This window comes from Sciurus carolinensis, chromosome 16 (genome assembly GCF_902686445.1).
Source record: "Sciurus carolinensis chromosome 16, mSciCar1.2, whole genome shotgun sequence".
NCBI lineage: Eukaryota > Metazoa > Chordata > Mammalia > Rodentia > Sciuridae > Sciurus > Sciurus carolinensis.
In genome coordinates, this window is record NC_062228.1 from 56,559,778 (window position 1) to 56,581,378 (window position 21,601).

The following is a 21,601-nucleotide window of genomic DNA, read 5'->3' on the forward strand; positions in this document are numbered from 1 at the left end:
ATGACCCTGTTTCCACATCTGCAAACCAGAAATGACAGCAGCATCCACCATCTTCTTTCTAGTAGTGCCAGTTGGGTTAAATATTACTTATAACTACATCATCTTGCAGCTGGCAAATTCTCATTCCATGACCATCTAAGCCATGTTGCACAAACACTGTAGCAAACTCAGATGTGGGGAGGACCGTACAAGAGAGATCTGGACCCAGTCAAAAATCCAGACCTATTCTCTTTGGCAGCAGGCAGTCCATTTCATTCTCTCCCCAAAATCCCTGGGAACAGAGTAATAACAAAAATCAAAGCCAGTCAACTCTTGCCAGTGACTATCATGTTCCCCAAAGAGGGTCTGCCTGGTTTTGATACTCTCCTCTTTCCTAGAAGGGACTGAGAGGTCTCTCCTTTTCCTCTTCCCTCAAGCATTGCCAAGGAAATGGCCACTCCAGTACAGTTGCAAAGTTAAATGCCAGTGATTACTAAATCATTTAAAGCAACACATATAGCAGTCATCTGTCATACAGAGTATGCCATTCTGCAGTTTCAGACACCAACCAGTAACCATGATGCAGAATGTTAAATGGAAAAATTCCTGAAATAATTCATTAGTTTTAAATAATTTTTACTACAGTATATTGTTGCAGTTTTCTTGGGTGGGGCTCGAGTTTGTTTTTTGGGGTGTTTTTTGGTACTGGGGATTGTACCCAGGAGTTCTCTACCACTGAGCTACAATTCCAGCACTTTGATTTTTTGAGACAGGGTCGCACTAAGTTACTGACATTGACCTCAAACTTGTGACCCTCCTGCCTCCTGAGCCTCCCGAGTCGCTGGGATTACAGGTGCCCACTGCACCCGGCTTATTATAGTACACTGTAATAATCGTTCTATTTTATTATTAGTCACTATTGTTAATTTCTTATTGTGCCGAATGCGCGAGGCTCAAACTTTACAAAGGTATGTAACCACCTACCGTCCACCCATCCCTATCGCATTCCCCACAGGCTACTGCTCTTACGACTTGCTTCTAAGCTTGTTATTTTTTCGTCTCCTCTTTTTAAGTTTGGATACTCTGCTCCCTTATTTGCTCCCCCGCACCCTCGTCTGGATACAGGCTGTTCGGAGCCAGTTCGTGGATCACTTCCTCAGTCGACAGCTACTTCCCGTCCCCATGTGGGCTGGACCACACCATGTAGAGTCCCCCACCGATGGACAACGAGGTTGTTTCTACCCTTCTTGATTTTCTTTACGAACTTTTGTGAAAACAAAAACAATGCTACTCACCCTCGCCGCTTGTAAGCGTTCATCTGGAAACCCGCCAGAGCCCCAACCCTCCGCGGAACTGGCCATTGCCAGGGTCTCCGAGCTCTCGGGCGGCGCGTTGACGAGGCCCAGCCTACCTGAAGCTGTCAGACGCCGGCCCCCGCCCTCCGGAGCCCCGCCCCGCGGCCCACCGGTAGTCGGCCCGATTCAAATCCAGCCAATGACAGCGTGTAAACAAACCCAGGCCCCGCCCCCGATGAATAATTCCCGGGCCCGGGCGCGCGGCCCATTTAACCCGGCGGGAGCGGGGGTGGGACTGGGTTGTAACTCCGCCCCAGACTTGGACCAATAGGCGAACAGGCTCCGCCCCCCGCACTTGCTGCTCTGAGGACCCGAGGCCGGGCTGGGCTCGCAGCTGCCTGATTTTGTTACGGCTTGCGGTCCCTGAGCTCCGTGCGCTCCCGGCAGGCCTGCAGGGCGGGGAGCTGCGACCGCGCACTCCGCTGTAAAGGGCCGGTCAGAGGGCAGAAATCTTCCTGGAATCAATGCTTTATTTCCTTCCCTTTCTACTTCTGCCTGGCGGCTAAAACCCAGATCCAGGAAAGGTCTTTGGAAACTTTCTTTCTTCACCCTATTGAACGAAACCTGGAGGGACCACAGAAGTGTTTAAGGATTGCATAGTTTTCCCTTTGTTTCCCCTTGTTATTAACGTGTTATGTACATACGGGAAAATTCACTAATAGTGTGTGCTGCTCGACTGAAAACTAAACCTGCACGTGACCCTGGCATCCTCCCAGAGAATCAAGTTGGGTTGGCTAAAGCGGAGCAGTCGTTGAAGGACATGCTTTGACTTTCAGAGGCACAAAGCACTTGTTTAAACAAAACAAAACAAAAACACTTCTTTCGGTAGGGAAGTAGTGATGGATCAACTGTACTGGTCCTGCTGGGTGGAAGCTGCTGATGGGTGAGATGGAGGTGCAGGGCTGTTAGGGATGAAGGGGGTTAGGACGTGGGCCAGTTCATGCTAGACAAGTGAGTGGATGGGGGAAGGGGAGCTCCCTAAGCCGGAGGGTTGGGAGAGGAAAGGAGACTTGGAGCCAGTGCCCTGGGGGGAGGGCAGTTTTCCCATGCACTGGACCCCTCTACACCAAATAAAGGGATTTTCTGTTCCTTTTCAACGGCACCATTATAATTACAACAACCTACTGAATGGTGAGAAAGGAGTTCAGGAATCCATACTCACTAAAGCCACGGAATTTTCATAATTCCAGGGACAGGGACCGGGGCGGTGTCTAGGGTTGCGTGGCTGCAGGGCTTATAGCAGAAGTCACCTATTTTACAGTAATCTCTCTTGGGTGCCTTTATTCATACAACAATCATTTGTTAAGTGTCTTTCATCTACCCAGCCCTCAGCCTGTGTTAGGACAGGGAATACAGTGATTTATGTGGGATTAAGTCTCAAATTAGCATGCAAGGAAGTCTGGAATCTAGAAGCAGAGCCAAATCTGAATCCCTGGTTGTGCGACTTTCTTTGAAACTGTTTCTCCTTCACAAAATGGGAAGGAAAAAGGATAGACTTGAGGTTGAAGTGCGAGCCAGTGCCTGGCACAGGCTCATTATCGTGGTGAGATGCAAAAGTTATGATTCTGTGGTTAACAATATACGTGTGCAGATGTGTTCAGGAGAGGTAAACAGATGTCTGCAACTTTGATACATCAAAAATACGATGGGTTTGGCAGACAGAGATGCACAGATGTGTGGTAAAGCAAGTAATGTGCCTACAAACAAGGTGGTGGGTTTTTAGAATTTCACCGTAATATTTCTTCTGCTTCTTCCATGTTAGGTAAATTTCATAATAAAATGTTTGGGGGGTCAGGCAGATTTTGGTGTCTCACTATGTACTCACATTGAACAGATGAAAAAATGGAGCAGTTGGAGAAGTGAGTCACCCTTATCACTAAGTCATCTAGTGACTCAGGTATATTGAATTAGCTCCCGCCCTGCCTGGGTAGCATGGGGCAAGTCTCTGAACCTGTCTGGTCTCAAAACCAATGCTTAATCTGGGACTCACAGCTTGCCTCTGATTCTCAAAGGTAAAGAGTGTTACTCCCTTTTGGACAGTGGATCTCTGTCCATCAGGGTCCCTACTGACCCCAACACTGGCCCTTGGTCATCCCTTTTGCAGCTTCTGACCATGGGTCATTTCTCAGACCTTACCCATTGCTTCTAGAGCAGCATCAACAATCACCTGTCATCAACTCTGAAGTTTGATCAGGATTTCAAGGATGTCAGGGTCCAGAGCAGAGCAGGAAGATGGGACATTTGACTCTCAGCCATGACTAGGTTTGGGCTTTTGTTGGTTCCTCCAAACCCAGTCGGGCCATTCCAAGTGGCAAGATATCAAGGTCATCCCTAAATGGTCAGGTGTGTGTATGTATGAGGGGTTAAGGGTAGGTTTTATTTATTTTTTTGTTTAACAAATCTTTCTTGAGCACTAAGTGCTGGGCACATTTTTAGGGGTAAAAGAATACCACAATGCACGAAAGAAACCTGAGATCTGTAGGCCATGACCAAGAACGGCAACTGAGACTACGTGACTTATTTGCTTACTTGCTGTCTGTGTTGCCTAATAGACTGTGAGCCGTGTGGGCATTTTAGAAATGCGGAAACAGAGGGACAGAAAGGCGAAGTAATTTACTCAGCGTCACACGGCAAAATGGAAAAAGGAGAATGGAGTTAGCTGGTTTGAGTCAGAGCTCCTAACCCCCGTGGCCATTCACAATTAAATTTTAAAAATACACTTTAAAATGTTGGTCTTAAGTAATGTTATAGATAGTACCACCGACACATTAGAATAAACGCCAAGGCTTTAAAAACACAGATTATGTCTCACACTCTCACTTATTCAGCACCGTTTATTGGGCACCTACTGTATGCACCAGCGTTTCTAGGGTCCCTCGGCCCGGAGGGCAGGCCCGGCAGTCGCAGTCCCCACCGGGCCCCTGCGCGGCTCAGGCACACAGTGGGCGCTCACCAAGCGCTCCGCAACTGAACGCGAGAATCCCGGCGTCCCGCAGGCGAGGTGTTCCCGGCCTCTCGGGGCGGAAGCGGCCCCGACCACGGAGGCGTCCTGGGGCTTCTGGGAATCCCATCAGCGCGGCCCGAGAGGCCTCCAGGAGGCTGCGGGCTGCGCCGACCCGCGTCCTCCGCGCCGCCGCGGTTCTGCAGACTCCGGTGAGTGACTAGCCACGCCCGGGGGCCCGGCCGGTCACCCCAAAGACTCCGTCGCCTTCCCCCTGATGGGCTCCGACTCCGTGCTCTTTCCCGGTCGCCTCCGGGGACTCATCTCCTCCTCTATCCTCGACTCCCGCCACCTCTCCGAACCTTCCCCGCGCCCCTTGGGTGCGTCGTCCCGCCACGCCACCGTCCCCGCCTCGAGGGGCGCGCCCAGGGTGCACAGTGCCCTTCTAGGCGGGCCAGGCGCGGGGGTCAGGGCGCCGAAGCCCCTCGGTTCGCCTTCCACCGCCACCCGGAGCACCGCTCCCGGCAGCGGACAACTACCGGAGCCCGGGCAGGCGCACCCCCAAACTCCCGGCCGACGGGGGGAGGGGTGGCCCCGAGCGCAGGGCGCCCGGCGGCCGTGGCTTCCCATTCGCTCCCGGGCCCGCCGCTCGGCGCCGCCAGGCCCGGGCTGGCTGGCGGAGGCGCGGGGCGGGGCCTCCCGCAAGCCCATCCCCCGGCGAGGGCGGAGGGAGGAGGAGGAGGAGGAGGAGGAAGAGGAGGAGGAAGAGGAGGGGGGGCGGGACACAAAAACCTGCAAGGTTTTTTTTTTTCTTTTGCATTTAATTAAAAAAAATTTTTTGCACACCCGAGGGGCGCTCCCCGGAGCGGGCGCGGGCCCGGGGCGCGCGGGCCCGCGGCGCGGGGCGGCGGCGGGGCCCGGCGCGCAGCCGAGCGGCCGCCATGCGATCAGGCAGTGCGCTGACCGGCCCGGCCGGTCGGCCCCTTCTGGGTCCTCCCTTTGCAGCCCGTGCGGGGCCGTCTCGGAGACCCCGCGCCGACGGCTGCTCAAACATCAGGGTGAGTTCTCACAATGTAGCAATTTCTCTTTAAATCTCTTAACTCTCTCTACCTGCGAGTCGGGGCTGTGACAGGGCGCAAAAGCGAGGGGGGAGTGGGGGTTGGCGGCGAGGGTGTGTGTGGGGGGAGCCGGAGCCGGGGCCGAACCCACCCCCCCGACACTCACTCTCTCAGCCCCCAACCGGGGCGCAGCGTCCGCTGCCTCTTTTTTTTTTTTTTTTTTTTGCTCGGCGCCCACCACCACCGGCACCCCCCCACCCCGGGTCTCTCCCAGCGCCGCCGCCGCCCCGATCCTGCGGGGACCCCCCCCCCTCCCCAGCTCCCCTGCCCAAACCCGGCGCCCGGTGCCTCTCCGGCCCTCCCGCCGGCTGCGGGGGATACAATGGAGCGGCGGAAAAACGAGACCTAACGTTCCACGGGGGGAGGGGCGGGGAGACCCCCCCGGCCTCGGCGCCCCCTCCCCCCGCCCTGCTCCCCGCCTTTCGGGGAAGGCGAGGGCACTGGGGCAGCGGGTAGTGATTTCCCGGCCGAGGCGGCGAGCCTTCACGTCCCCTTCTCGTCCGTCCCCTGCGCCCCCTCCCCAAATCCCTCCCCGTGGTGCGGGGCAGAAAAGGGGCCTCCGCAAGCTGGGGAGGGATAGATGGGGAAGGAGGCCACTGGGTCTCCCCCTCCCCACCGCCCCTAAACAATGAAAGGAGTTGACTTGGCCCCCCAACCCCCAGCAAAGAAAGGAGTTGACCCCCGCCCGCGCCCCCCAGCTGGCTGGTCCCGGAGAGGGCGATCACAGGGGGGCTGGGGGGAAGGTGAGCCTTGCTCCTGTCACCTCCCGAGATTTGGGGCGGCCCCCGGTCGCCACCTCGTCGGCCTGGGAATGAGAGGCATCAGGCCCAGCCCGGGCACCGCGCTCGGGTGGTGACCTTTAGACAAAGGCAACCCTTTCCCCGGGGTGAGCCGGGACGAGCCGGGCCCGCGGCCTCCCTGGGCCCCTGCGGAGGGCGGCCAGGCGGCGGACACCGGGGAGGGATGGAGGAGGAGGGCGGAGGGATGGAGCCATCTGGTTTTCCCATCCCTGGCTGCCCCTCCGCTGTTTCCCCGGCTCCTGTCACGGGCGACCGCGGGGAGACAAGGGACCAGGGGCCGCCCAGGCCCCGGTCCACCGCCAGCGGAGGACCGGGCGAGGAGCCGCGGGAGGGCGCGGACTCAAGCTCGGGCGCCAGCGGTGATTGGAAGGCACCGTGGCTCCTTCCTCTCCGCGCCCCTTTGTTTTGCTTTGTGGTTCTGAGCAGCTGAGCCTCCCCGGAGGTGGGGTCAGAGGCCGCTGGGTCAGCTCTCCAGGGGAGGCCCCGGTGACAGGTCCCAGCCCTCTGGTGTCCTCAGTCTGTGGGCTGTGGTTCCTGCCTAGCACCAGTCCAGACCCTCATCCCCTTTTGTCACCACCCCCCCATAGTGTAATAAAAATCTGGGGATGTAGTGAGCGTTTGCATTTCCCTTGCACCTCCGCAGGGCACTCGTTAGGGAAGCTGGAAACACCTAGAACTCGGAGGCCTGAGATTTATGATCAGCTGCACTGTGCTTTTGCCCTTTCCCACACCTGGGCTAGGGGTCGGGGCTCTGTCAATTCTGACCCCCACCTCTAAATGGAAAATGGGGAGGCAGAGAGCTCAGGGACCATCCTTTCCCATGCGTGATAGGACTCAACAACCATGGTCTGTTCACCTCTCCTGCTTCCCCTAGACATTCCCCCATCTCCCAGAATCCGGAAATAACAACATCTCCCCACCCAGGGAGTTCTATGGATTGGCTCCTGCTAAGTGATTTGCAGCTGACCACCATCAGAGAAGGAAGTGGGGGCAGTTATTTTTCCCATTTTGCGGACAGGTTCATCAAGGCCCAGAAAGGTTAAAGGGCTTGTCTTGGGCCACACAACCCTGGGTCACAACAAACCCCAATGCAGAACCCCTTAAGAGTTTTTCCAACCTAACTCAAAACTATTGGACTCTTTGTGGCACTTTGTTTCTTTGATTTCAGTGAACCTGGGTCTTAACTATAGATAATACCTGGAAGGAGCTGCCAGATGTTTTTCCATGAGAACTGTTTGGGCAAGGGGTTAGAAGCATCTGGAAGTGGGTTGAAGTTGGGATATTTGAGCTATGGCTAGTGCAGAGCAATTTGCCTACAGGTGTGAGTGGGGCAGGGGGAGCCTCAGACCTTGACTGAGTCAGGGGCTGAGGGCACCTAGGAGCTGGCACCCCTGTCACCCTCCCCCTTCTCCATCTGAGTGGGGACTTGGCCTGTTTGCTGCCACTCAGCCCTGCTCAGAGGCAGCTGAACTGGCTGGAACTGTTGTTGATGTGGTTGATGTCCCTCTGCCCTGTGACCCACCATGGCACCTAAGGCAGCTGGCAGAAAACTCAGGTGTCAGACCCGCTGTTCCACCCTGTGACCTTAAGCAGGTCATTTACCTGGCTCACTCAGTTTCTTCATTGGCACTTGAGGATAATTATAGTTCCTTTAACTGACCTCTAGGTGGGTGAGGGCATTATCCAGATGTGTGATTTATATTTACCCTTCGGCAGGTGGAATATGGATGCCATGGGCGTTGGGGAGGAGTGTTGGGGGACTCTGCCCCAGCATTCCCTACGGTCGGGGAAAGGCAGCTGGATGAACTCCACTTCAGTGACACTTGCCCCTCCCTCCAGCTCTGGTGACTGGGGACCCCACCCCTGCACACTAACTGGTGCTGCGTATACATTTAGCTGCAGGGGTGGCGGCTGGTCCTGGCCAGCTTACCAGTGAGTGAGGCCATTCTACAGATGAGCACACCGAGTCCAGGATTGTATTCCAGGCTGAGCTGGGACTCTAGGCCAGACTGCAGGGGCTGGTGGGGAGGGGACACCATATTTGTCAGCGGAACTGGAGACACTGTACCTCATGGGCTCTGATGTCAGGGACTTTGAGGGATTCCCTGCTTCCCCAGCCATTGTCCCCTCCTTGATGTTACTTGGTGATATGACAGGTTATAAGTAATAATCACCCTGGGGGTGGGGCAGGAGGAGAGGAGCTGTTGGGAACAGGCTCAGGTTGGGTGCTTCCTGAAAGGAGGAGCTGGTCCTGGGGTAGGTGGGAGAAGCCAAGAAAGGCCCAAGGGGGGCACTTCCACACCCCCCCACACCTGCTGACTTCCTTCCCCAGAGGCCTCTGGGACCTTCCTCAAACCTTTCCTCGAGATGTGTGGGCTATCCTAAGGCTACAAAGGACCAGAGGGCCAGCGCCAAGCCTTGGGGCCACGGGGCAGAGGGGAGGTTCTCCTTAACCCTAGGACCAGCTGCAACCTTCCCAGTGGCCCCCACCCCCAGGCTGTCTTAACTCCCAGGCTCAAGAATGCAGAGGGCCGCCGATGGGAGAGTTAATTGGAAACAGGAAAGCATGGCATTCCTTTCCAGCCGCCTGGACTGGGGAGCGAGGGGCTGCTGCTTCCCCTCTCCCACCCTAAGGGGCAGGGTGGGGGCAGGGAGCATGGTTATCTTGTCCTGGACTGTTTTTTGTGGCCCCCGCCCAGGCACTCTCTTACAGTGGACGCAGCCCCTGGCACCTGAGCTGGGCCTGTGCCCTGGATGCTGCGCCCTCCTTCCCCAGCAGAGTGAGTTACCCCTGCTTGCCCACCTCTCCCTCTGGTGTTTCGGCCCCTTTCTTGCCAGAATTTGCTCCCCAGTGGCATGGAATTTGCCACACCAGAGCCACATGGGAAGAGTTCCGTTGAATGGTCCCCAGGGGTTCCCCCATCCTTCCTTGGCATTCTCACTGGCCTGCAGCACCCCCATTTGAGTTTTGTCCCAATTGACTGAAGCCTTTGTGTCTCAGTGACATGCAAGTTTTCCCGCTGGGGAGGGAGAGCTTTTGAATTCATTTCCAGTTTGGTGACAATTAGTTTTGTGTGTGAGTTATGTGTTCATGGGGGGTAGGTGGCTGGCTCTTGGCAGGGGAAGCAGAGAGCCTTTGTTTCCTTCATTGTTCTCAATTAAACTTCCTGAGGGCCTACTGTGTGCCAGGGCCCTGGGGATCAGTCATGATATTGGGACCCAGTCCAGCAGGAGGTGGCAGAGGGGAGGGATGCTGGATCAGCTGCTGTGGGATTTGATTAACTCTGTCTGGGTGGCCTGAGAAGGCTCCCAAGGAGGAAGCCACGTCTCCGTGGCTGCTTTTTTTCCTAAGTGATAAATGCACATGGGACAGAGTCAGAATACCAGACCTCCCTGGCATCTGTGGTCCCTGGCTCTCCTCCCTGGCCAGCTCTCGATTCTGAAGTTCTGTGTGCACGTTATGTGAGGACCGAGTCTTCCACAGCACTTGTTTATACAGATGGTGTTAGCTCTCCTCTTCTGCCTGCGCTTTCTCACCTGGGGTCCCCGGGAGCCCTGCACAGAGTCTTCATTCTTCCATGGCTTCGTGGTGTTCCCCTGGGTGGACCAACCTTGTTCCTGTCATGGTGTGGCGGTGTTCCTAAATGCTGCCACGTTTGGGGTAGGAAGGCAGGTGTCCACGTCTTCCTGGGACGTGAGCATGGCTGGACGCAGGTGTCCGGGAGTGGGCTTGCTGGATCCAGGCCTGCACTATCTTTTGGAGGCTCCTGGAGACGCCCTTGATGCTGTAGCTAGCAGGAAGTTGTTCTCCTCCTGGTCAGTCTCATCCAGCCAGTCCCATCCTGGCAGCCTGTGTTGCCGGGCTCACGTGTCTTACCTCTGGTGACCTCCTCGTCTCTTCCTCCTGCCTGTGGCCTGCATCATGTGCTTGCCACTTGGTGTGGAGGTCAGCTGCATGGGTTCTGGAACCCGGCTGTCAGTTTGAATTCCTCCTGGCCACTTGCTGGTTGATTGGCTGTGGGCAAGGGACTTGCTGGCTCAAGGCCTCAGTTTCCCCTTCTGTTAGATGGGTTCCTTTTGGTACCTGCTTTGTCAGGTGGGTCATGAGGGCTACGTGGCACCTAAAAGGCCTAGGTAGCTCAGTGGGGGCGTGGTTTGTCAGGCTTAGGCAGCTCTTTCTCCTGGGACCTTTTCAACCCCGCTGGGCACCAGAGGGAATGCTGACCTTGTTTATTGCAGCACGACCTTGGGCGAGTGACCCTTCTCTGGGTCTCAGTTTTCTTGTCTGTAGCACAGGCTGTGTGCCTTCTCCTAGGTCTGCCATGATGGCTGAACCAAGCAGTGCCTTCCCAAGCGGGGCCTACAGCAGACTTTGACATTGGTGTTATTTTCACTGTGATTACTGTGGGACCCATGCCGGCTCCTCTGGCACTCTGAAAGGCACCCATTGTCTTCCCAAAGGGCGCAGGAGGCACAGCGTTGGCATTCTTTTAAACTGCATGGCAGTCGAAGGCACAGAGTCGGCTGCTCCAGCCAGCATCAGGCACGATCCTGGGTTTCCTCGCCTGGAAGAACGAGCTCAGGGAGACTCTCGGGTGCACTCACCGCTGTTGGTGCTTACGGCGGTGCTAGGTCCAGGGCAAGCCTCGAATAAGTTTGTGGCTGGCATTATGGTGGTTGTTTCGAGGGAGCAGAGTCTCCCCTGGGGTCAGACATCCAAGTCCTTTTGCTGTGCCCTACAACTTTTATTTACTTATTTTTGTGGTGCTGGGGATTAGACCCAGGGTCTCAGTGCCCAGCACGGCTCTGCCGCTGAGCCACACCCCAGTCCCAGCACTGGCCTCTTAAACAGAGAAGCAGAGGGCACAGCCGACGCCGTCAAGTCCTCACAGGCCTCAGTGTCTTCGTCTGTGAAGAGCTCCCCCAGTGAAGCGCAAATGACCATAGTTTCAGAGACTTAGCACAGGGCTTGGCTCCACAACTTCGTTTTGCTTATTATAGGAAATTTAAAGCACCCAAGTCCTCTTGCTGTCCCCTAAAACACTAAGAGTTGAGAGAATGGCCTGGCCAACTCCATGTCAGCATCAGCAGCTTCTCCAACAATTTCTGCTGATTTTTTTGTTTGTTTGTCACTCCCTCCCCCACCCTGCACATTTTCTTTTTCTTTTTTGCTGGAGGTTTATTTGTTAATTAATTAATTTTGCTACCAGGGGTCAAACTCAGGGTTCCTCTACTAGTGAGTTACATCCCTAGACCTTTGTATTTTTTATTTTGAGACAGAGACTCATTAAATTGTTGAGACAGACCTGTAACTTGAAATCCTCCTGCCTCAGCCTCCCAAGTTGCTGGGATTGCCCGTGTGGCCACCCTGCTGGACAATTTTTAAAGCTAATTCCAGACATCAGTTATTTCAACTGTGTTTCTGTTGTTCTTAGTGGCTTTATTACTTCTGGGGTCCAGACTTTTTCACCACCTCCAGGGACTGTGCTATTCTATGGGGGAGGTGACATTACTCCCTAATTGGAGCAACTGAGGCAGCAAGGTGGGGACTTTGACTGAGTTGTCCTTTTTCTTTTGGGGGAGGGTGTACTGGGGATTGAATTCAGGGGCATTGACCACTGAGCCACATCCCCGGCCCTATTTTGTATTTTATTTAGAGACAGGGTCTCCCTGAGTTGCTTAGCACCTCACTTTTGCTGAGGCTGTCTTTGAACTCTCGATCCTCCTGTCTTAGCCTCCCTAACTGCTGGGATCACAGGCCTGTGCCACTGCACCTGACTGGGTTGTCCTTTTTCTCTGGAGAAAGGTCCCTCTTTGGGACCTTGGCGAGTTCCTTGTCTCGGCACACAGGTCTCACACTGAGGGAGATGTTTCTGATTCCACGGGTTTGGAGTTCACACCTGGATGTGTGCAGGATGGAACATGGGTTCTGATGTCCTATGTTGAAATTGCCCCATTGAGGGGGAATCAAGAAGTGGGGCCAGCAGCAGGAGCATGGAGGGACATGTCCCTAAGAGGGGTGACTGGGTCCCCTGCCAGGTTGAATCCATTCTGCCCTGTCTGACCTTTGAGTTGCTGCCTGGTTAGTCCCCTTCTCCAAGCGCAGGTTGGAGGAACCAAAGCACAGGAGTAAGAATAGATGCTTCTTTCAAGGTCTTATTTTTAAATAAGGTCTTACTTGGAAAAATGTTCCTCAAGTGCCCGGCTCAGAGTAAACAACCAGTAGCTAGTGTCATTAGTGACTGCTTCTGGGTGTGCTCCTGAGCTGGGAACAGAACCGTGCTCCAGGATGTGAGTGTCACAGGAAGGGCTGATGCCTCTGCAGCTCTCCACTCCGCCCCTCCGCTCTCTGGCTTTGACATGCTTCCGGTGCTTGGAAAGGCCTGCTGAGTTCTGGTGACCCCTCACAGCCTCATGTCCCCTGTGTCCCAGCTGGGCAGCCTTGGTGGGGGGTGAGCAAGGGTATCTGTCTGAGGCTGCGGGAACCTTGTTAACGACCCTGGGGGCCTGCGGCCTCCTTAATCTGGAGGTGGAGTGACTCCATGCCCCAGGATGCTCACAGAAGAAGCTCCAGGGAGCCTCCTGTCCACTGTGTGGCACAGGGCAGGGGGATTGCCACAGCCCCAGCACCTTCAATTTGAACACCCAGTGTGGGTGACGGAGTCTTCCCAGAGAGGAGCTGCCCTGGGCTCGGCCGTCACTGCGCTGACCTCATTCCCTCCCTAGCCTGGCCTTTCCTGGGAAGCTTGGTCACCTGCAGCAGCCCCACTCCCCTGCTGTTTCAGGAGCTGGGCGGCAGGAGGCGGGGTGCGGTGCCGCAGGGGGTTTCAGAGACCACCTTCCCACGGGCTGTCTCCGTGTTTCCTTGCAGCCGTCCTGTTGCGTTAGTAGTTAGTTTTCTCCCCGTGCCTGGCGTGTGTAGGAGAGAGTCTGGGTGGGGTTTGGTTCTGTCTCTGCTAGGTAGGGTTCTGGCATCCTCTGGAGCTTTCGGAGCATTCCACCTCTCATCCCAGCGACTCCGGAGGCTGAGGCAAGTTCAGAGCAGCCTCAGCAACTCAGAGAGACCCTGATAACTTAGCAAGACCTTGTCTCAAAATTAAAAAAAAAAAAAAAAGCTGGGGATGTGGTTCGGTGGTTAAGTAGCCCTGGGTTCAATCCCTGGTACTCCCCAAAAAAGACAGGGATTGCTGTATATTTTTCCTGCCAATCCTTTCTCATTGAGGCATAATTTATATATAATGAAGCGCACAGAGCTGGAGCGTGCCTTTTGCCGAGTCTCACCAGCGTGTGCACCTGTGGAACTCATCCCATCAAGATGCTGGTTCTCAGTACCACCTGAAGTTCCCTTGCGGCGGCCACCTTCCCTGCAGCAGCCCCTGCTGCTCCGCCTCCCGACTCTGCAGCCCTTCCTTTTGCTCAGCATCTTGGATTCAGGATCCAAGCCTTCCTCCCTGGAGTTCCTCCTCCTCTTCCTCTGGCCCCTTCTCCTGGCCCAGGATCTCTTCCCAGGCCTACCCCCTTGTCTAGGGAAGGTCTCCCTGTTCGCCGTCACCCCAGGAACCTGTCCTCTTCTGGGGAGCATTTCTTCTTCTTTTCTTCTTTTCTTTTTGTACTGGGCTTGAACCTAGAGGTGCTTGACCACTGTGCCACCTCCCCAGCCCTGTTTGTTTTTAATTTTGAGACAAGAGTCTCTCTTATGTTGCAGAAGCCTTCCTAGAACTGGTGATTCTCCCAGGTTGCTGGGATGCTGGTGGGCGCCACTGCACTGGCCTGGAGCATTTCTCCAGCCTGGCCTCTCACCAGACTCTAAGCTGCAGGAGATGACAAACCGAGGGCTGCATTCTACGTGTTCTTAGTTTGTGACCCTTAGATGTTTGTTGAATGAATAAATGAATGGATAACTGAATGATGGAGAACTTGGGTGTGGAGTCCCTATCCATTTCCCAAAACTTGCCCATCTGCTTCCAGATGACCAGAAATATGTGTTTACAATGCCCCTTGCAAACCCAGGTCCAGTGCCACATATCTGTAATGCCAGCTCTGGAGGCTGAGGCAGGAGCGTCTCTGCTAGGTAGGGTTTAAAGCCAAGTTTAAGGCCAGCCTCAGCAATTGTCAAAATAAAAAAGGTCTAGAAATGTAGCTCAGTGGCAGAGTACCTCTGGGTTCAGTCTTCAGTAACTGTCCCCAAAGAAGTAAATAAAATGCCCCTCCCAGGCTCACCCAGATCCATTGGGGGTCCCGGTTTCTGGGGTGCATCGTTGGTAACAGACCTGTCGTGGCACAGCTCCTCTGCAGGCGGCCCATCCCGCAGAGCCCTAGGCCCCTGTCTGTGGTGGCAGAGCAAACCTGCAGGCCCTGGCAGGGTGCTGCAGCAGCACTGGACCTCGATCTGTAGAGGCTGCCGTCCTGACCTTGGCCCCCTCCCCAGGGCCCAGGTATGAGCCTGGAGTGCTGTCAGGGGAATAGCCTGCCCACTGCTCCCAGGATCCTGCGGTGCTGCCCCTGCATCGGCAGGAAGTAGAAGCCAGACGTGCCGTGTTTCATCAGGTCTAAGCATCTGTGAGGTGTGAATCTCGGCGTTGATAAAATGCCATCTGTGTCCTGGGCCGTCCTTGTCTTCTGGATCCCACGGTTGCCTGCGGTGTGCCGCCCACGTCTCAAGGCTGCTGTGTGCAGGTCTGTTTTCTCTATTAGGTCTCCATGTCCTTACCTGGATGAGCAGAGTTCACCTTGGCCCAGCCCTCTGTCCCCTCCTGAGCATGTCCCCTTCCTTGTTCCTGTGTCTTTATTTAGAGTCTTAAGGAGCTAGGAGCTGTGCTTTCACTTGCTGCAGTACACTGAGCCAACTTCTGGACCTAAGGGGCTCCTGACCAGACTCTAGCAGAGGTGGGAGATATCATTTAACTCTGTTTCTAACAAAATCTGCCTTAAAAGTGTATTATATAGCCAGCTACCATGGTGCACACCTGTAATCCCAGCTATTCAGGAGGCTGAGGCAGGAGGATGGCAAGTTCGAGGCCATCCTTAGCAACTTAGTGAGACGCCCAGAAACTTAGGAAGACCTTGTCTCAAAATAAAAAATAAAAAGGGCTGGGGATGTGACTCAGTGGTAAAGCACTGAGTTCAATTCCCAGTACTGCAATAAATAAATAGATCAAACGTGTGTGTGTGCGTACATACACATATTCATGTAACTTTCAGTGACATGTCTGTATGTGTGATAGGAAAGGTGTGTTTGCCTGTAAGACTCCCTTTGTTTCTGTCCCTGCTCCGCCACCTCCCAGAGTCCCTGCCTCCTCTCTCCTTGGCAGCCCCGCCTGGCCCGCAAGCTGTTTGCTCTTGGACCTCCCCCTCCAGGCCTCACCTCATGGAGTGCTCCTCCTGCTGCTGGGGTTTGGATGTTGCTTTGCTGCTGTTTGCCCCTTATCTGTTACATCCCCGGTCATGTTCTCCTAGAAGGCAGTCAGTACCGTTCACTTAAAATTCTCCCCCAGACCTGACCCCCAAGTGCCCCGCTCCCTGCTGTGGCAGAGTAGAGACTGGCTTGCTCAAGGCCACAGGCAAGTTGCTGCAGAGCTGAAATCTGCTTCCTGCGGGCTAATGGGCCTTCACCCTGGGCCTCTTCCCCCAGAGCTCTGCCTCAGGGCAGGGGAGGAAGGCGAGGCTGATCTGTGAGGTGAGGTGAGGTCTGTATTTGAGCTTTGTGGCAGGACTGCTGGGGAGGAGGCATCTCTCTGAGAGCATGCTGGGGTGCTCACTCAGACAGGCTTCCAGGAGAGTGGGCTTCCGAGGCCAGCTTCCGGGCAAGGCATGGGCAACAGAGAGGTCACATAGAGCCTGAGATGTCCCCGTAGGCCAGCTAAAGCTTCCTGCCTAGACCACCTGAGACTGGGGTGGGGCCTTGTTGATGAGGATGAGGTTAGAGAAGGGCCAGTCTAGTGTGATCCAGGGTTATGGACCTGAGTAGCTGGTGGTGGTGACAGGGTAGAGGTGCCTGTGGTGCGGGGAACAGAAGCCCCTGGGCTGGTGGGGATGGAGAGAGGAGAGGCTGTGGCACTGAGTGAAGTCCAGAGAAGGGACTCGGAGAGCCCTGCCCCAGGCAGCTGCACACCTGTGGGGAGAATCCAAGCAGGCAAAGATCAGTGCTCCTGAGCAAAGTGGGGGTTTCCAGGAAGGTCTTGACTCAGCTGGACTTGAGACCTGCCCTTCTGGGTTGGACACCGGTGTTCTGGAAGATTTCCTGGTTTTGGTGGGGGAGGGGCAGGAGCCATCCTGGAACATGTGAGTGGCCACAGAGAGATGGCCGCTTCAGGGATAGGTGGAAGAGAGGCGGCCGGGGACTTGACTGCAGTCTGGCCCCCTCAGGTAGAGAGCCCTCACCTTGCCCTAGAACCAGCGTGGTCCGGTCTCTGCTCCTCATCTGGTTTCCTGGCCCAGGGTCGCTCTGCCTGCTTGGCCTGCTACGCCCATGGTGGAGGGACCGTGGCCCCAGGAGGCCCTGCTCCTCCCGTGCAGCTCCCTTGCTGTCCTCCCTCAGGCTGCATCTCGGGCTGGCCACTGTGGGTGTTGCTGAATGACCTTCACACTGGATTGGTGCTGGGGGATCTGAGCAGACTCCAGGGCTTAGGAGAAAAGGAAATGGGCGAAGGCCGGATCAGAGGGTGTGGTTCTGGGTTGGGCTCAGGAGTGAGTTTCCTCACAGGTCAGATGGGGGTGTGAGGGCGTGTGGGAGACGTGGGACAGGGCACTGGAGCTGGTGGAAGGCAGCTTTCTGGCCTGCCTGCCGGGGCTGGCAAGACGCCTTTGTCTCTCATGTCCTTATGGACATGTGGTGCTTCTTAATTTAGGAGAAGGGGAAGCTCAGGTCTTCTTAGGAATCTGCCGGAGGCCCAGACCTTTCTCCAGAGGAACACGTGCCAGACTCCCCAGCCCGAAAATTGGGGAAGGACTCAGGGGTTGTGAATCTGGTTAAGAGCTGTACCCAGTTGTGGGCAGGCACAGTGATGACGCCCAGCACTGGCTGGCTCACCCGTCCAGGCCTGGGCTTGGCCTCTGCAAGCAGTGGCTTGTTTAGCGCACAGGAACTAGGGAGGGAGGTGCCACGAGCATCCCCATTCTACGGAGGCAGACAGTGAGGCGTGGAGCAGGTAACTGACCTGCCTAGAACCTCGCAGCTGCTGCGAAGCAGAGTGGGGGCCCCCCGGTGGCCTGGCCCCGGGGCCATGTTGTGTTCGGAAGCCCCACTGCCTCCTGGTTACAGGGACCAAGGCCAGAAAGCACCAAGTCCACACTGGGAAGTGGCCTCTCCTGCCTCTCATCCTGCAGCCGCTCAGGGCTGCTGCCCAGCGGCTGGAGTTCCTGCTCCCCTTTCCTTCCTTCCTTTTCCTTCGTTTCTGGGGGTTTCCTTAACATAACTGTGGTTTTCAGCTGTGAGCCCCCAGGTCCACAGGGGTGGGAGGGCCAGGACTGGTGCTGGGAAGGCAGGTCTGGCTGAGCCACCTGGGTTTGGAACAAAGTCCCCACCACTCTGCCTCAGTTTCTCCATCAGCTAGAAAACCTGCTGCCTCCCTCTTGGAGGCTAAAGGGATGACATGTGACTGGTACGGAGTATGGAGATCCATGTTGCTTCAGACTGAGCATATTCAGGATGCCATGGACGCCCAGCAGGGCCGGCCATCTTCCCGTCACCACACATGCTGGTATTTCTCAGCTGGTGTGTCTGTGGCTATCGAAACCAAGAGGGGTAGCCAAGAACAGACCCTGTAGTTCCGCTGTGCCCTGAGGGAGGCGGGGCGGAGTGGGTGAGGGCAACTTTCAGGGGTTGTTCGAGGTTGGGGTTGAGATCCGGGCTGTGGTTCTGTACGCCTGCCTGGAGGTCGACCCGAGAGTGTGGTCCCACGATGGCATTTGGTAGGCACCGTGGTGCTCATGGCTCTCACGGCCAGCTGTTGCTGCTGTCACTGTCACTGCCCAGCCCAAGTCTGTGCCTTCTGTGCAGTGGATGGGGTGTTCAGGATCCCGTTTCTCAGACTCTGTGCACGCAGGCCCCTGGGGATCCTGGTGAGACGCGGGTTCTGAAGAGCAGGTCTGGGGCAGGCCGAGGCTGCATCCCCCACCCCGTGGCGCTGTGGTTGGGACCACAGTCAGACAGTGGGTGCACAATGCTTTTCTGTTCCCTGAGTTGCTTCAAGGGTCCAAATGGAATGGAGGCATGAGATGCAAGGCCAAAGGAGGATTCCGGGGCTCTTGGTTTTGGGTCTGCCAGCACGAGGGCAGGTCTGTATTATCTGTGACCCACGGCACAAGGCATAGGACCTCTCCAGCATCAAACAGCCTGCTGGGCTGCGTAGCCACCACCATTCTCCCTTCTCAGAACTTGTTCCTCACTCCAAACAGATTCCAGACCTGTGACACAGCAGCTCCCCCCCCCACCTCTCTTCTACTTTCTGTCCCTCTGGGTCAGCCTGTTGTAGAGACCTCATACAAGTGGAATCCTGCAGCATCTGTCCTTTTGTGTCTGGCTGATTTCATTAAGCTCAAAGTCTCTGGGGTCTTTGAGAGTGTGTCAGAACTCCTTCCTTCCTTCCTTCCTTCTTTTTTTTTTTTTTTTTTTCTTCAGTGCTGGGGATGGAACCCAAGGCCTTGCATATGCTAGGCAAGTGCTTTACCACTGAACTACATCCTCTGCCCCCCCACTTTTTCTTTTCTTTTTTTTTTTTGAGACCATGCCCCACTTAGTTGCTGAGGCTAGCCTTGACCTTGTGATCCTCCTGCCTCAGCCTCCTGAGTCACTGGGATAATAGGTGTGTACCACGTCATCCGGCTGAATATCTCTCTTTTTATGGCTGAATAAGATTCCATTGGAGGAATACACCACATTTGGTTTATCCATCTATCCACTGATGGACACTTTGGTCATATCTACCCTTTGGCCACTGTGAGCACTACTGCTGTGGATATGGGCATAGAAGCTTCTGCTTGAGTCCTTACCTTTGTTCAATTGGCTATTTAATTTTTTGAGGAACCTCCGTACTGTTTTCCACAGCCACAGTACGGTTTTATAGTCTCAGCATTGAGCGTGGGCCTAGCTGCTCCACACCCTTGACAGTGCTTTGTTATACAGAATTATCTTTTCTACACTAGGTTTTCAGTCTGTTGTCTCTTCTCTACTCCCCGCACATCTCAGTGTGGACTTGCTCAGTTTCAGGTGCTCAGATGTCACACGCAGCTGCTTGTAGTAGAGAGCACAGGTTTGGACTGATTTTATTTACTGTGGCGGTGATGATGGTGATGGTGATAGTGATGGTGATTTTTTCTTTGCTCTGCTTTTGTTTTGTTCTTTGCACTCTCCCGCTGAGCTACCTCCCCAGCATAATAACAGTTTTTTGAGTCAGGTCACGTGGTGCTGCCTAAGGTGGCCTGGCGCTCCTGGGCTCCAAGTATTGAGTAGCCAGGACTACAGGCTGTGCTTACTCTGGCTGTGGACGCGATCGGCTCTGTCTTGCTGTCCGCCTTCTGTTGGTCTCTGTGTTCTTTCTCCCTTTTCTTCCCCTCCTGTCCCGGCTTCTCCTCTAGATGGAGTATCTTACTCTTCCTGTCGTTGCCGCTCATCACTGACGAGGGGACCCTGCCTTAGGCTCTTGAGTTTCTGTTCTGTGTCTTCCATTGGGATTTTGTCTTGGACTCTGCCTGAGCTGGGAGTGACCTGACCTGACATTTGTATATCGCACCTTGGGTTGCTTACACAAGAATGTTTCTACTGCCAGATTCTCAGGAGAGGAATCACTGCGGCAGAGGGGAGCGTGCACTTGGGCTGTGGTGGGCCCACCAGGTCGCATTCCAGAAAGGCCTCAGCGAGCTCGCACCTGCACCCAGCAGCAGGGTTCCTGAATGGCCGGCCGCTTGGTATCAGGCTATGCTGGACTCTGGGACGCTGCAGGAACCAGCCTGGGTCTGCTGATTATTGGCTCTTGGTTCTTGAGTCCCGTCCTCTGATCCCCAAAAAGGCGAGCGTTTCCAAGGAGCTAAGAAAGGAGAAGCTGGAGAATATTCTAGGTGGCAGAAAGAGGCCTGGCACCTCTTAGGTAGGAACAGCATGGATCCGATGGCACCAGTGCAGGGGGTGCAACCAGGAGGTGGTCTGGGGACTGCACATGTTGGCTTCCATCTACTTTGGTGTGCAGTTGAGGGATAAAATGATAATGTTTCTCTCCTGGGGCTGGCTTGGGAGGATTCAGTGAGAAGGCAGAGAGCATCTCTTTGTGATTTAAGACCAGGCTTCTGGTGTGTCTGAATATCGCTGTGGTGGAGATCACCTTCAGGAATGGGTCCCCAGCCCCTGGGCAGGTCAGGTTTTGGATGGTGTTTAAGGCCTGGGTCAGATAAACCTGGGCTTGGAGCTTTAGCTCTCTTTCCTCAGGCTAATTGTCCTCTGATGAATGTGCACCAGTCACAGCAGAATCTGCTTCCCGGGAGCAGCGTGAGGTCCAGCTCAGTGAGATGAGCACAGCAAGGAGCTGGGCCCCCCCAGAGACCATGCAGGCCTGGGAGAGGTTAGCTGTGATTATCTTTGCTGCTGTTTTGTCTTGATCATTACTGACTTAAGGCCGATGTGCAAAGCCAGATCCTGGTCCCCTGTGGCAGAGCCCCAGAGCTGTGAGGCTGTTTGCTCAGAGTGAGGACTTGAAGGCAGGTTTGTCTGACCCACAGCTCTGGGCTTCCCTGTTCCTGGCCTTTGGGGAGCTCCCGGTGTAGCAAATGGTCCTGTGACGGCCAGTGAACAAGACGCGCTGTCCAGACACCAGCCACAGCCGTAGTGATCATGGCAGCTCCCCGTGGTGACTCGGTGCGGGACCTGACCTGAAGCCAGGCTCTTCCTAGTCTCTCCCTGTGAACTCACTCTGATTCCAGGGCGCTCTGCGTCGGGCACGAGTGTGCCCTCTTCCCGGGTAGAGCCTCAAACTCTCCACACTGGGACGGGTCTCGCTCGAGGGCTTTGAAGAAGGGGTGGAGGCCTGCGTGCGCCGCAGTTCTGTTTCCCGCCCTGCGCGCACCCCGGTGTCGCGTTGCCCACGCAGTCCAGCTCGCCTTGTTTATTTTATTCACTACTCGATGCTCCAGTGCTCGCCAGGGGATAGGAATGAGCCTCGGGCCTTGGTGGACCTGCAGTGTGGGCACAGGAGTGGCCAGTGCACTGTGGAAACCGGGTCTCCTGCGTTGGGCCTGCTCTTGACACAGGACATGCCCTGGGGGCCAGTGGGAAGCCACATTGGCCTGACCGAGGTTGGGAACCAAGAGAAAGGCCAGGTCTCCAGGTGGTCCCTCTGGGGGATCTTGGAAGAATGTGCAAGGAGGGGTCCTGACTCACTTCTCCGCTGGGACGCATGGCATCGGCAGCTGGTAGCGCTT

The 21,601-nt window shown here is 55.4% G+C and overlaps 1 protein-coding gene across 2 annotated transcripts in view; it reads left to right on the forward strand.

The window, feature by feature from the left end:
- Window positions 1-5,119: 5,119 nt before the first annotated feature.
- Bicra (BRD4 interacting chromatin remodeling complex associated protein) overlaps window positions 5,120-21,601 on the forward strand; it is a 71,367-nt gene continuing 54,885 nt past the window's right edge. For both annotated transcript variants that reach the window (XM_047528493.1, XM_047528494.1), the window contains exon 1: window positions 5,120-5,333. The gene's annotated coding sequence lies outside the window, so the exon portion shown is untranslated. The remainder of the gene's footprint in view (window positions 5,334-21,601) is intronic.